A 13,160-nucleotide genomic window follows, 5' to 3' on the forward strand; every position below is an offset into this window, starting at 1 on the left:
ACCAAAACTTGAACCCGTGTCCCCTGTACTGGCAGGCGGATTCTTAACCACTGCGCCACCAGGGAAGTCCTACGTGCATAATCTTATTTAATTCTCTCAACCATTCGGGAAGCCACTTCAGACGTGGAGAGTGAAATTCAGAGAGGGTGGTCCACAGGTGCAAGAGGCAGGGTCAGGACACAAGCCAGGTCTGGAGGAAATCACAATGAGAGCCCAGGACCACCATGCTGTATTAAACACCCCGATGAAAAGTGCTTTTAAATGAATTTGTATTTAATCAACACAACAGCACCTACACACCTTTGAAAAACAGAAATAGGAATAGTTACACTTTCTACAATGCATTTAGATTCAAAGGCACCTAGCAGTAGCCCCCTCCCCAGGGGTCTGCAGCCCACCACTGGGAACTGCTGACCACAGTGCTGCCACTGGAAGACCGTTCTGCAAAACAACAGCCAGTAACTGTCCCTGAGGAAAGGATCCACCTGTCTGCCATCATCTCGCATCCAATCAGGTGTCCCAAAGCCTGTGCTTCCAGAGGAGTGGATGGGAGGGCATCTCCAAGGAAGGGTTAAAAGAGAAGGACAGAGTCAGCAGCATTTGTGATAAAGAGAAAACAAAGTGAAAACACAGCAGAAACGAACTGCTACTTTAGCAATCCTGGCAACGTATCATGAAAGGACTAACAAGGGATTAATGATAGGAAAAGAGCCTAAAATCTGTGACCTAGACTGCTAGTCGCCCTGCAGTGGTTACTCTCCCCTCCTCCCATAGTAACAGAACCCTCCATTTCAAGATGGGCACCTGGCCACGGATAACATTAACATTTCCCAGGCTCCTTGTTCCAAGGTACAGCCAAGTGACTAAAAAGTATCATGTGGCTGCTTTCTGTAACCTGTCTTGAAAGGCATCAGCTCAGGGCCTTTGGCCCTTCTTTTCACCCCTTCCTACACTGTGCTGCCCAGAACATGAACGTGATAGCTGGAGCTACCATCTTGGACCAGGAGGAGAAGATCGTGCCCAAAAGTTGGCAGAGCTATGGATGGGAAGGAGTGTAGGGCTCGTGGAACAGAGATGCCATGCCAACCATGGACTGTATCCCGTCCAACTTTTACATACAAGAGAAGAACTTCTTATTTCAGCCACTGTTACTTTGGGTGTCTGTTTCTCAGAGCTCACCTAATCTAACTAATACAAAGTTCAATTCCACTACTACAAAATCTCTTTATAGCAGAACAGAAGTAGACATATTAAAATTGAAAATCTAAACCAAAAGCAATATTCCAGGCAATAAAATCTCCATAAGATATAGCCAAAGATTTGGACGGCCTCTCCAAGCTGCTATAAAATGATTCAACTTGAAACGTGTTTCAGCTGCATATTTTTTTTAAGTAGAATGTCATGTTCTATATTAAGTGTTTACTTAAATCCCTCCCCCCCAGAAGCCCACGTGTATAGAGGGCCCATATGCATTGTGTTAAGTACTGAGTGTTCAAATATAAATTAAACCAGTACCTTCCCTCAAGAAGATCACTAACCAAGAGGGAGATTCAGGGAGTAAGAAAAGCTAGAGCAGGAGGTCTTTATTTTTTATTATGAGCCTTGGGATATAATTTGGCTTGTTAAACTAGATAATGTACATGCATTACTTTAAAAATACGTGTAAAAGAGATGCAGTAGGCAATTTAATAATATATGTGACTATATTATAATAAAGTATTAGTATACCAAAATACATAATTTGATCATACTACTTTTTGTTAAGAATATGCTATCTATCACATAGAAAAACACCTGAAGGATATATACCTAAATGCTATCAGTAGTTATCTCTGGGTACTGGGATTTGGGGTAACAAGTTATTTTTTTCTTTTATGTTCATCTATATTGTTGAAATCGCTAAAATAAACATGTATTTTTTTGTTAAAATTATGTCATTTAATAATAACAATAGCTACCATTTCTTGCATGCCTGCTATGTCCCAGGTATAATACTAGGAACTTCACATACGTCACCTCATCCAGTCTTCATCGCAACTCTGCAAGGGGGGTAACATCCTCATTTTATAAATGGGAAAGCTGGGCTCAAAGGTTAAGTAACCTTTCCACATCTAGGCAGAGAGAGAGGCAGGAGGTGACTCCTGCCCGTGCTCCTTCCCCTATACCTTGCTGCCCCCTCCCCTCGGGGGTCCCAGTGTTTAATAGTTTCATCTCTACAATACCTTGCATCTCCACAGTGCTGGTCTCTCCTATGCCACGGTGTATGAACCACATCTGCATCTGATGTGTCTTGGGGTGGGCTCAGATCATAAATTAATTGGGCAGGCTGCTCACCTAATCCTATGTCCTGTATGGACAGAGCCACTGCTAAGAGTGGTTTTCTCTGTCAAGTTTATGGCTAATTCTCACTGGGAGGGACAAGGAGGGATAACTGTGTCCAGAGCTGAAGAAAACTGGCAGAGAAGCCCCGGAAGCTAGGAGTCAAACCTAATTCTACTTGAGTCCACTGTCCTTTCCACTAGAACCCTGAGGGTCTCTAAAACCAAACCATTTGAGTATTGCTCTAGATCCTTCTAAGGGAGGGAACCGGTCCCTTTACATTTAAATGGGAGTGCTTTAGAAGTAAAGGCTGTAAATACTTGAGGAGCTAGAAGACACTCAAAGTGGGACAGCTTTGGCAAGGTGCAGTGGCAAAAGCTTGCTGGGGGGCAGCCTCTCACCAGCCTTAATTCAAGGCACAGGTGTGCTAAGAGCACTACAGCTGAGACAGTACCTTAGCTTGAGGGTTGGGCGAAAGGTATGGACGGCGGGCAGGACAAGTCACCCTCCTGCGCCACCATTTTAGACGCTTTGAGTTTTGCTTTGGGTGATACAAGCTGACCCTGCAAACTCAATACCACTGACCATCTTTAAGTCACAGCCCTCTAGATGGTATAGCTAGGCAAACCATCAGGAAGGTCAGTGGGAGAGCTGGGGAGAGAAAACTTAAATGTTCACAAGTGTGAGGATAAGAACTCATAAAGCAGAGAAGTCCAAGGATCCTGAAGTTCCGCTACCGACACTTCATCCTCGAGGCAGGTGTGTACCTGGTGCTAAGCAGTAGCAGGTGGGCCCAACACAGCTGTTCAGTGAAGCGCAAAACAAAATGTTCTCAATCCAGAATCTCCACTTCAATTTACAGAATCCTCTCCCATCAGCCCTTCAGCCACTAGGCTGTAACGACCATGAAACACCCAACACTGACCCATCTCTAACTTTCCACCCACCTCTAGGACCCCTGGTGCTTGGCCCAGTGCGTATCTAACTGTCCCTTTCACAGGGCAATCTTCAGTTCCTGCCCCCACCCATACCAAGCCACCATCAGCATCTCTTCTTCCTTTTCTAAAACGTGTGCCCTACCCAGTGATTCACCTCCCGAACAGCAGAAAGGCCCTCCACAGAGCGGTAAGAAAGACTGAGTCTCATATATCAGAAAGGCAAAGAATAAGCATCAGCTCTGAAACTCTGGACCTGGGTTCCACTGCCCACTAACAGGGAAACGTTACTCATTGCTCATTCATCCCAGAAAGGACCATTCTTCTTATTCAAAAATGGGGGAAGAGGTTATTTCAGGGAGGAAGATTCTCCTTGCTCCATCACAGTCCAGGGGTCAGAAAGTCTCCCCTATAAGTCCAGCCTGGAGCTATTAAAAATGGCCAAGGTGCACTGGATGGAATTCTGAGGCGCAAGGAGCAGCCCCTCACCGGAGGGTCACATGCCCCAGCAAGTCAACTCTTGAGATGCTGGGCTTTGTCCACAGACCTCAGGGCCCCACCCTGAGGAACTGGAGCGTCCACCTCCTTTCTGGGAAGGAGGCACCACCACCATGGGTGGAAAGGGATCTGAGGTTAACTAAAGCCTCTAAAATACAACCGACGTCCAGGATCACACCTAGAACTGGGAGAGTATCCAGGTTGTTACTCCTAGGGATGGACACTCGTCCCTACTAACATTCCTGCGTGAGAATCCACTGACTTTGGCCAGTAGAAGATACCAACTGCTTTGGTTCCTGGAAAAAGTCAGCAGACACCCAGATAGGCAAAAAGGGGAGGAACACAGAGGGATGAAGAGATGATCTTATAGAGGAAAATAGGAAGGCACGTCCCTCATTCTCACGTCTCTACGCCCATTCATTCTGGCCACAAGGCCACATCTGTAACCACTACCATCATCATTGCTGGTATTTACGGAGCATGCCGGGCACTGTGCTAAGCATTTTACGTGCACTATCTCATTTAAAAAACTCAGGAGATGGGTAGTGTTTTCACCTCTATTTACAGATGAAGAAACAAGCTGCGGCTGAAGCAAGTGAGGATGTGCCTCAAAGTCACACAGCCAGGAAGTGGCAGAGCTGAGATGACTGGCTTCAGGTGCCATGCGCTTACCGATGATCTGATTCTGCCCCATCTTATTTGAGCACCTACTGTTGAGGACTCTGGAAATAACAAAGGGACCTCCTCCGAAGATGGTCACAAAATACACATGTGCTCTTGGAGCTGTAAAGAAGGGTCAGGGCTTAGTCCAAGAGAGAGCATCAGAAGGCCACTCTCGGTAGGCGGAATAATGTGATTCCAGTCCAAAGAGAGAAAGAACCTTGATGCCTTGGAGAAATAGGAAAGAGTCCCTTGTAGCTGGAGCAGAACCTTCATGAGGGGGAAAAGGAAAAGATGGAGCTGGAGTGCACTGGGCTGGGGCAGGAGCGAAAGACGCAGGCCACACGGAGGAGCTGGGATCTACCCTGGAGTCACAGGCAGTTTTTAAGCAGGGAAGTGGTGTGATCAGACTTGTGTTTTAGCAAAACACAGTTGCAGTGAGACAAATGGAACTGAAAAAGCAAGAGGCTGGCAGCAAGGACACAATAAGTAACGTATTACAACTGTCCAGGGCACGTGGTGAAGAGTGAACTAGATACTACTGGGGATGGAGATGGGGATGATGGGAGAAGAGACAGAGTCATTAATTACACGTACGGGGAGAAGGAACGGCTGGCTAGTCAGGGGAAGACCCTCTGGCTTTGCACGGCACGCGGGAAGGTATGAGCATCCAGTGAGTACAGGGGCTTTTAGGGGCCCTATTCCCCTACGTCTGCACCAACATCCTCCCACCCACCCTTCCCTTCCAACAGGGACCAAAGCTGCCCATCCCCCCCCAGCCTCTCCACAACCACGGAGGAACACGGCTCCTTCGCTTCCAGTTGTAGCCACCAACTCACACGTCACTGACTGCCACCGTCTGGACCACGTGCAGCTCCACGGTCCTGGCATGCCGAGACCAGACGTTATTTGCCACAGCGGCTCCGTCCTGCACTGATCTGGCACGACGGGCCAGCCCCCGATGCCAGGGCCCTGTGCTTCACAGCGTCGGCCAAAGGTGTGCAGCTGAGAGCTCGGGGAACGGCCCGGGCTAAGAATCAGGCCAGAGGGGATGGATTCGATAGATGAGCTTCCCAGGGCCGGCTAGGGTGTTACTCTGGAGAACCAGTCCTCAGACAGGCACCTGGGCCTTAAGCACAATTCCGACAGGCTGGGTAGTTACCACGACTGCGATACGGAGGCAGTATCGCAGCACCCCAGGAGTGTCCAGGCTTCCGGGCCATGCCCCGACTCTGGCTGGCTGTGTTGTGACTATGCGCCACGGGGAATAAGGGAAAATCATGGGCACCTGTGTGGACCAGCGCTTGAGAAACAGCTCAGAGCACCAGCCTTCTTCAGAATGTGCCCACATGTGTGCTTGGCACGCAATTCAACAGCAAGAGAGGTGGATTTCTGTTGCCTTTTTGAGCTGAAGGATAGAAGGGGACATGGTCGGGAACTACTCTATTTAGAGATTGACAATGGCTGGTCTCAGGCAGGCACAGCAATTCATCAGACTGTTTCAAGCTATTTTTCAGTGACCCCTTGACCAGCCCCAGCTTTCCACAGGAACTTCCTTTTCATCTCTTCTTTGGATGCTCTACCCCCTTCCTACCTCACTCATGCTGCTGAGGAAAAGTCTTCTTACAGCCAAGCTTCCTGTGATTAAAACAGAAAAGCCGGTGCCACCTTGCTGGCCAGAGTCCCCAGCGTGTGTTTGCCGGACACCTTGCTGTTGGCAGAATCCTAAAATATGACTATTTCAAAAGACGTCCGTCCACTTGGGCACCTATAGCCATTGCCATCTTGTGCAAATTAAGCCCAGATAACACAGCTGGGACTCCAGCCCTGAGCTCGTCCAGACACGGCACCAGCAGGAGATAGAAAGCCAAAGGCAGAGCCCCCCTGCAGCCACTTTCCTTATTAAAAAAAAACACCTCCAACACCCGCCTGCCCTGAACACTCCCACCATCCTGGCTCAAAGTGACTGAGGACAGATGCCAGATCTCTGTCAGGCCTCGGACGCACCCAGCTACAAACTACATAAAAATAATCACAAAAGAGTCAGCATCTCAGACCGCTGATGATTTTGTCAACAAAGAGTCATTCTTCTTTCTTGGCATGTGGGTGTGGGGTGCTGCTACATCACCGGCTCCCCAGAACCTTGTATCCCCAGCTCTGCCACCAGAGTTCCCGGGCAGGCAAAGGAGGTTGACTTTCAAAATGGCACAACAACATCTCCCATCTTATATGCTTCCTCCAGTGGGACCCTGACACCCCTCCCACTGAAAGGTGGGTCTACTTTGCCTCTGGGTGAATCTGGGTGGGCCTGAGGCTCACTTTAACTGCCAGGATGCAGAGGAAGTGACACTGTGGGACTTCCAAGCCAGGCCAGAAAAGATGATGCAGCTTGTTCACCAGATCACCTGTGCTTGAAGCCTTGAGCCCCCACATAAGTAGTCCGAGAGCCTTGAGACAGCCACGCTCAGGGAGAGCGACACACAGGCAACCCCACCAGCCATCCAGCCTTCAAGTCCTCCCAGCCCAGGCACCAGACATGTACACAAACAAGGCTTTCAGAGGATTCCTGTCTCCATCTGTGGCCTCACCCAGAGGCTTCACATCTTCCCAGCTGAGGCTCCAGACGCTGAGAAGCAGGAACAAGCCATTCCTACTGAACCTTTTCCAAATTCCTGACGCCAAACCCCACGAGCATAAAGAAATGGCTCTTGTTTGGGGTGGTTTGTTCCAAGGCAATAGGAACGGAAACAGTTGGTGACATACTTGTGAGTCTATTCTCATATCTGCTGCCACCAAAGCAGCAGCTGCTCTTGGAAACAGAATTTTAAGGAAAGGAAAAGCTCCCTTTTATTGAGCATTTACTTTGTGCCAGGCATTATGCTAAGGGCTTACATGCATAAGTTCACTTAACGCTCATTACAGTGCTATGAGTTAAAGCTAAGATTATTCCCATTTGACAGAAGAAGAAATGGGCTCAGAGGTTGAGGACCTTGCCCAAAGCCAGATCTGCCTGACTCAGAGGCCCTAACACTGTACCACACTCTGCTCTCCAGCCACATAGAGACAGGAGCTGTATCCACAGGGAAGGCTCAACTACTTGGGAACCTGGCTTTCCTGTTCAGTAGCCCAGGTCTGGGAATTCCCTAAAGAACCCGGGTGACAGGGACACAGTGTCGACAAACACTTGGCCTTGTCTGAGCTGGGACAGGCCCCTTCCCTGGAAAGTCATTGCTGTGGCCCACCACCCTACTACCAGTTCCCCCTGAATCCTACTCCTTCTTCTCCCAACTCCTCCATCAGGCCTTCCAGAGGATTCTGACTGCTTCAGACACCATCTCAGATTCCCTTGGCACACCATTCCACACTGCTTCATACTGTCCTGGTTGTCTGGGTGTGTTTACACAGTATGGCTCCCGAGGGTGGGAAGAACATGGTGGCAGAGACATCTATGTAGGCCTATGATAAAGTGACCTGTCATATTGCCTACAGCATCTTCATAAGAGCAGACACATCCATTTCTCACAAGGATCTATTGGGTTGAGAATCATCACCCAGGCACAAGGCAAACATTCCAGGCTCTGTGACCTGCACTTCACCCAGGGCATCAAAGGGGAGAAAGGATTTTTTTTTTTTTTTTTTTGCGGTACGCGGGCCTCTCACTGTTGTGGCCTCTTCCGTTGCGGAGCACAGGCTCCGGACGCGCAGGCTCAGCGGCCATGGCTCATGGGCCCAGCCACTCCGCGGCACGTGGGATCTTCCCGGACCGGGGCACGAACCCACATCCCCTGCATCGGCAGACGGACTCTCAACCACTGCGCCACCAGGGAAGCCCGGGAGAAAGGATTTGAGGGCAGAGGAGGAAGCAGCACGCCCACTGCAGACACCCATCACCATCACCTTGCAAGCAAGGAATCCCCAAGCACAAAGTCTCAACACAGTGGAAGTTGCCACTTTGAACCACCAGTCCTTAACAGTCCTGGAAAGCTAAGAAACACAGATTAAAGTTTCCTGTGAGTCATCCCTCAACCTCTCTGCCTAAGAGTAGGAGTGACCAACCTCCAGGCCTCCGCAGGTCACACTATCTTTGTTCTGACTCACCGTCTTCCTCTCTATGCTATGGATGTCCTTCCTAGGACCTTCCTTCCTCCTCCGCGCGCACTGGGCTGGGTGAGACAAGGTATGTGCCTGCACCTCTCCAGCCTACCTCCAAAGAGTACTCTACAAATCCCACCCCCTGTGGGATGGAGTTGAGGATCTTACTATGGCTGGGAAAACTCAAGACCACACAGATTCTCAAGGTGGTACAGGTCAAGTTTCCAGGGGAAAGCCGGTCTGTTCTTTCCATCCCTGCTACCTGGGAAGGTGCGCATATCGGGCACAGCCAGAAGCTGCTGGGAATAAGCTCAAGTGCCTTATTTGCTGTACTTAAGGGATGTCCTTCCTTTTTCCTGAGCGGGGACATTCTTACTCTTCCCAGAAGGTCATTATGGTTGACTTTCCCATCTCAGCCGCTCCTCCTATATACTACATCCCAAATCGAGCACCAGAAAGCTTATGAGGGGCCTAAAACTGACCAGATTCATGATCCATCCAACCTAGAGCCATGCATATAAAGCCAGACTCACATGTTAGAATCACAGGGCAGAGATGTGTTCATTGCAGGGAGGATCCTAAAGGAAATCTAACTTAGGTGGATGTGACTTATTTTGTCGGGCACCAGAGGGCTCACAGCAACACTTCTTAAATCCTTCTTTTTTCTCCCACTCATGGCCCTTCCACAAAGAAGCTCACAAATTTCCTGCTTAGAATTCCTTTTTAAAAAGTGTTTGTCGGGCTGAATGTGTAGGATTCTAGGCCTTGTCCCCTCTCCTTTCCTCCCATCACAAAAGCTCGAAAGTAGTAGTAGTAACAGAGTCAAAATTCTCTTTGCGAGGCAGGCAGGAAAAGGGAGCAGCTGAGAAGCTTTGCGCATAAGAGTCCGGGTGCTGTTCCCCCAGCAATCAATCAGAGAACTAAGGAATGAATGGTGAAAAGTCAAATTTCTTTTTCATAGCGTTAATCTAAAAATATAAGTGGGCACCACAAAACATGCCTAGCGGTCTGTCCTCCTTGGGGCATGGAATTGCCACACTGGTCCAACACGGTCCATCTGGTTACAAACTCAGCTGCAAAAGCAACGCCCCAGGAAGGCCTGCTCACCTCCCAGATGACACGGAGCTAAGAGTCAGGGCACCTGAAAAACCACGAAGGGCTCTGCCATTAACAAATGTGTCCAAACCCTTTCTGAATGTTTACATTACTCTTCTGGTTAGAAATTTTTAAATTCCATAAACCAGCAACTGTGAATTTATCTGAAATCTATACATACGTCCCTTGTTTAACCAAAAACAAAACCACAACACAAACACAGGCAAAAACAAGAGTCAATGAAGCAGAAACTTCTGTTATGACCCAACTTTTGCACAGCTGTACGTAAGCATAATTTTGGTTCAGGGCCAACACTAACAAGAAGCAAAGCTGAGGCAGGCTACAGAATGACAGCTGAGGCGCATGTTGTGCTTCTGGAGGGGGAAAGGAGAAATGAGAAACGAGTTCTCAGCTCCTGTGTATTTTAGGACCTCAGGTCTACAGGTGTCAGAGGCCCCTGAGCTGGAACAGTGAAGGATCCCCTCCCTGCAATTCTAGATGCGGGGATGATCTGCCCGACAGATGCCCAGGATTCAAGTTCAGGCACCACCATTCTCTAGCTCTATTCTTGCGCAAGGCAGTAAACCTCTCTGAACCCCATTTTCCTCTACTGTAAAATGGGGGTTATCACCACCTCTGCCCGGAGTACCTTAGATACTGTTCCAAACAAAATTCTATAGCACCAAATACAAAATGGGATTATTCTTCATCCTATCTCTAAGAATACTGGGGAGTGCCATTTACTGCTTCACCATGAATAATAAGCTAGGGGGAAAAAATCAGATAATGCCACATTACACTAATAATCTTAAATCAACTGAGAGAAGTTTCATGGGAAAAATTTACGTTGATTTTCCATTACCACCCATGGGACTCGATGGGGCATCCTTCCTTGTCACTAGCTGCTATGCACATGGGACAGACAAATAATTTAATCCAAATATTAGAAAGGGTAGGTCTCCTATGGGGTGGGGAGCGGGGAGAGAAGAACCTCCAGTCGCAGGGAGATTGTTACTGATCCACCCCCGGGACTCCTGTCCCTAAGCTCAGGTAGCCAGGAGTTGACTGCTTATAAAAATATTTTTCAATCTGATTAAAAAATGGGTAGAGGACCTGAATAGAAATTTTTCCTAAGAAGATATACAGATGGCCAACAGGCACGTGAAAAGGTGTTCAACATCACTAATATCAGGGAATTGCAAATTAACAACCACAATGAGATATGACCTCACACCTGTTAGAATGGCTATTATCAAAGACAAGAAACAAATGCTGGAGAGGACGTGGAGAAAAGGGAACCCTTGGGCACTGTTGGTGGGAATGTAAATCAGGGCAGCCACTACGGAGAACAGTATGGAGGCTCCAAAAAATTAAAAAATAGAACTACCATAGGATCCAGCAATCCCAGTTCTGGATATATATCCAAAGGAGATGAAATCACTATCTAGAAGAGATGTCTCCACTCCCATGTTCATTATAGTGTTATTCACAATAGGCAAGATACATAAAAAACTAAATGTCCATCTGCGGATGAATGCACAAAGAAGATGAGGTGTGTATGTATACATACACACACACACACACACACACACACACACAATGGACTATTATTCAGCCATAAAAAAAGGAAATCCTGCCATGTGTGACACCATGGATAAACCTTGAGGGCATTACACTAAATGAAATAAATCAGAGAAAGACAAATACTGTACGATCTCACTTACATGTGGAATCTTAAAAAGCCAAAGCCATAGAAACAGAGAGTAGAAAGGTGGTTGCCAGGGGCTGAGACATGGGAGAAATGAGGAGAAGGGTACAAACTTCCAGTTACCAGATGAGTAAGTTCTGGGGATGTAATGTACAGCACGGTGACTCTAGTTAACAGCACTGTACTATACACTTGAAAGTTGCTAGGAGAATAAATCTTAAACGTTCTCACCATACAAAAACATGGTAGTTATGAGAGGTGATGGATGTGTTAACTACCCCTACTGGGGTGATCATTTCACAGTATACATGTGTGACATCACATTGTGCACCTTAAACGTACACAATGTTATATGTCAATTATATCTCAGTAAAGCTGAGGGAAAAAAAGAAGCAAAATGTTTCTACTGGTTTTTTTTCCTGAAAATTCAACTACCTAGAAGAGCAGTGAATACTGTTATCCTTCTACATAACACAGTGAAGAAAATGACCAAGTTCATGTTGGCAAGCAGGAAAGACACAGACTTCACCCCTCAGCTTTGACCTCTGGGCCCTGTAAGTCAGTCATGCCTGATTCCTCAGATGGTGTCTAGAGCCTCGTGCCACCACTGTCTACCATACTGTGGACTGGCTGGAAAGCCAGACAGAGTAACCGGCCACTGTCAGGGTCTGGGGGTGGCTGAGAGAAAGAACACAGTCAGGAGACTCAGCAACCCCGAGGGCGTGGCTTTAGGCAAGTCACTCAATTTCTCCAGGTCACAACCGAAGGCTCCTTTAAGCTCTAACCTTACCAGTAAACACAAGAGAAAATTAGAATCACTGGAAACAGAAGACTATCACTATTTTCCCCAGCCATGCCGCTTTCCCCTTCCTCTGGGGTTCTGAAGGTTAACAGAATGCAGAAACAAAAACATACAGGAAGTGTCCAGACAGCAATGTGCACTATGGCTAAAATGGCAGGAGAAGATGAGGTATACTGAGCAAATCATATATGACCATTAAAAAAGCCAGATTCGCACAGCGGAATCTGGGATAACTTCTTGTCTTTTTTCAATCATCCTTCTTCCTGTTACACTGCCTTATCAGACAAATCAGGTTGCAAAAGTCTCAAGGATTTGCAGGGAGAGGTCTGAGCTACAAGACCCATCACTGCCAGGGCCCTGCAGCCCCACTGGTGGGGCGACAGGCCTCGCCCCTGCCTCACCCACAACCGTGCTCCCAGGGATGGGTAGACAGACGCAGCCTTCAGAGGTGGGCGATTCCAGAGGCAAACAGTAGGCTTCTGACCTTCCCAGCAACTCCAAGGAACCCCTTCCTTAGGGTCCCAAGATCCTGAAAAGTTTATGAAATGAAGAGATAAAAGCCAGGGCTGGACAAGAGCAAAGGCAGCTCACTCAGTAAAGGAGTTTGAGTCCATCCAGAAAGGAACTAGGGACAGAAAAGGCAGGATTTCACAGCAAAATTGGAATTTCTGCCAAACATAGGGAGTGCCATATGCAAGTCCTGTATTAGGCAGGATTCGAGGGATGGGGGAGGTAGGGAGCAGGGAAAGGTGGAAGACGGAAAAACAACACCTCTGCTGTCAAGAATCCTAGTGGGGGGAGGAGGGGTAAATTAGGAGGTTGGGATTAACATATATGCACTACTATATATAAAACAGATAGGGGCTTCCCTGATGGCACAGTGATTGAGAGTCCGCCTGCCGATGCAGGGGACACGGGTAGGTGCCCCGGTCCGGGAGGATCCCACATGCCGCGGAGCGGCTGGGCCCGTGAGCCATGGCCGCTGAGCCTGCGCGTCCGGAGCCTGTGCTCCGCAATGGGAGAGGCCACAACAGTGAGAGGCCCACGTACA

General features: G+C 48.1%; 1 protein-coding gene across 1 annotated transcript in view; it reads right to left on the reverse strand.

Annotated features, from left to right (window-relative positions):
- The window catches only part of MAP3K9 (mitogen-activated protein kinase kinase kinase 9), a 77,831-nt gene that overhangs the window by 45,190 nt on the left and 19,481 nt on the right, over positions 1–13,160 (reverse strand). The window lies entirely within an intron of this gene.

This window comes from Aethalodelphis obliquidens, unplaced genomic scaffold (assembly GCF_003676395.1).
Source record: "Aethalodelphis obliquidens isolate GAN/ISIS:26980383/991018 unplaced genomic scaffold, ASM367639v1 scaffold10, whole genome shotgun sequence".
Classification (NCBI taxonomy): domain Eukaryota; kingdom Metazoa; phylum Chordata; class Mammalia; order Artiodactyla; family Delphinidae; genus Aethalodelphis; species Aethalodelphis obliquidens.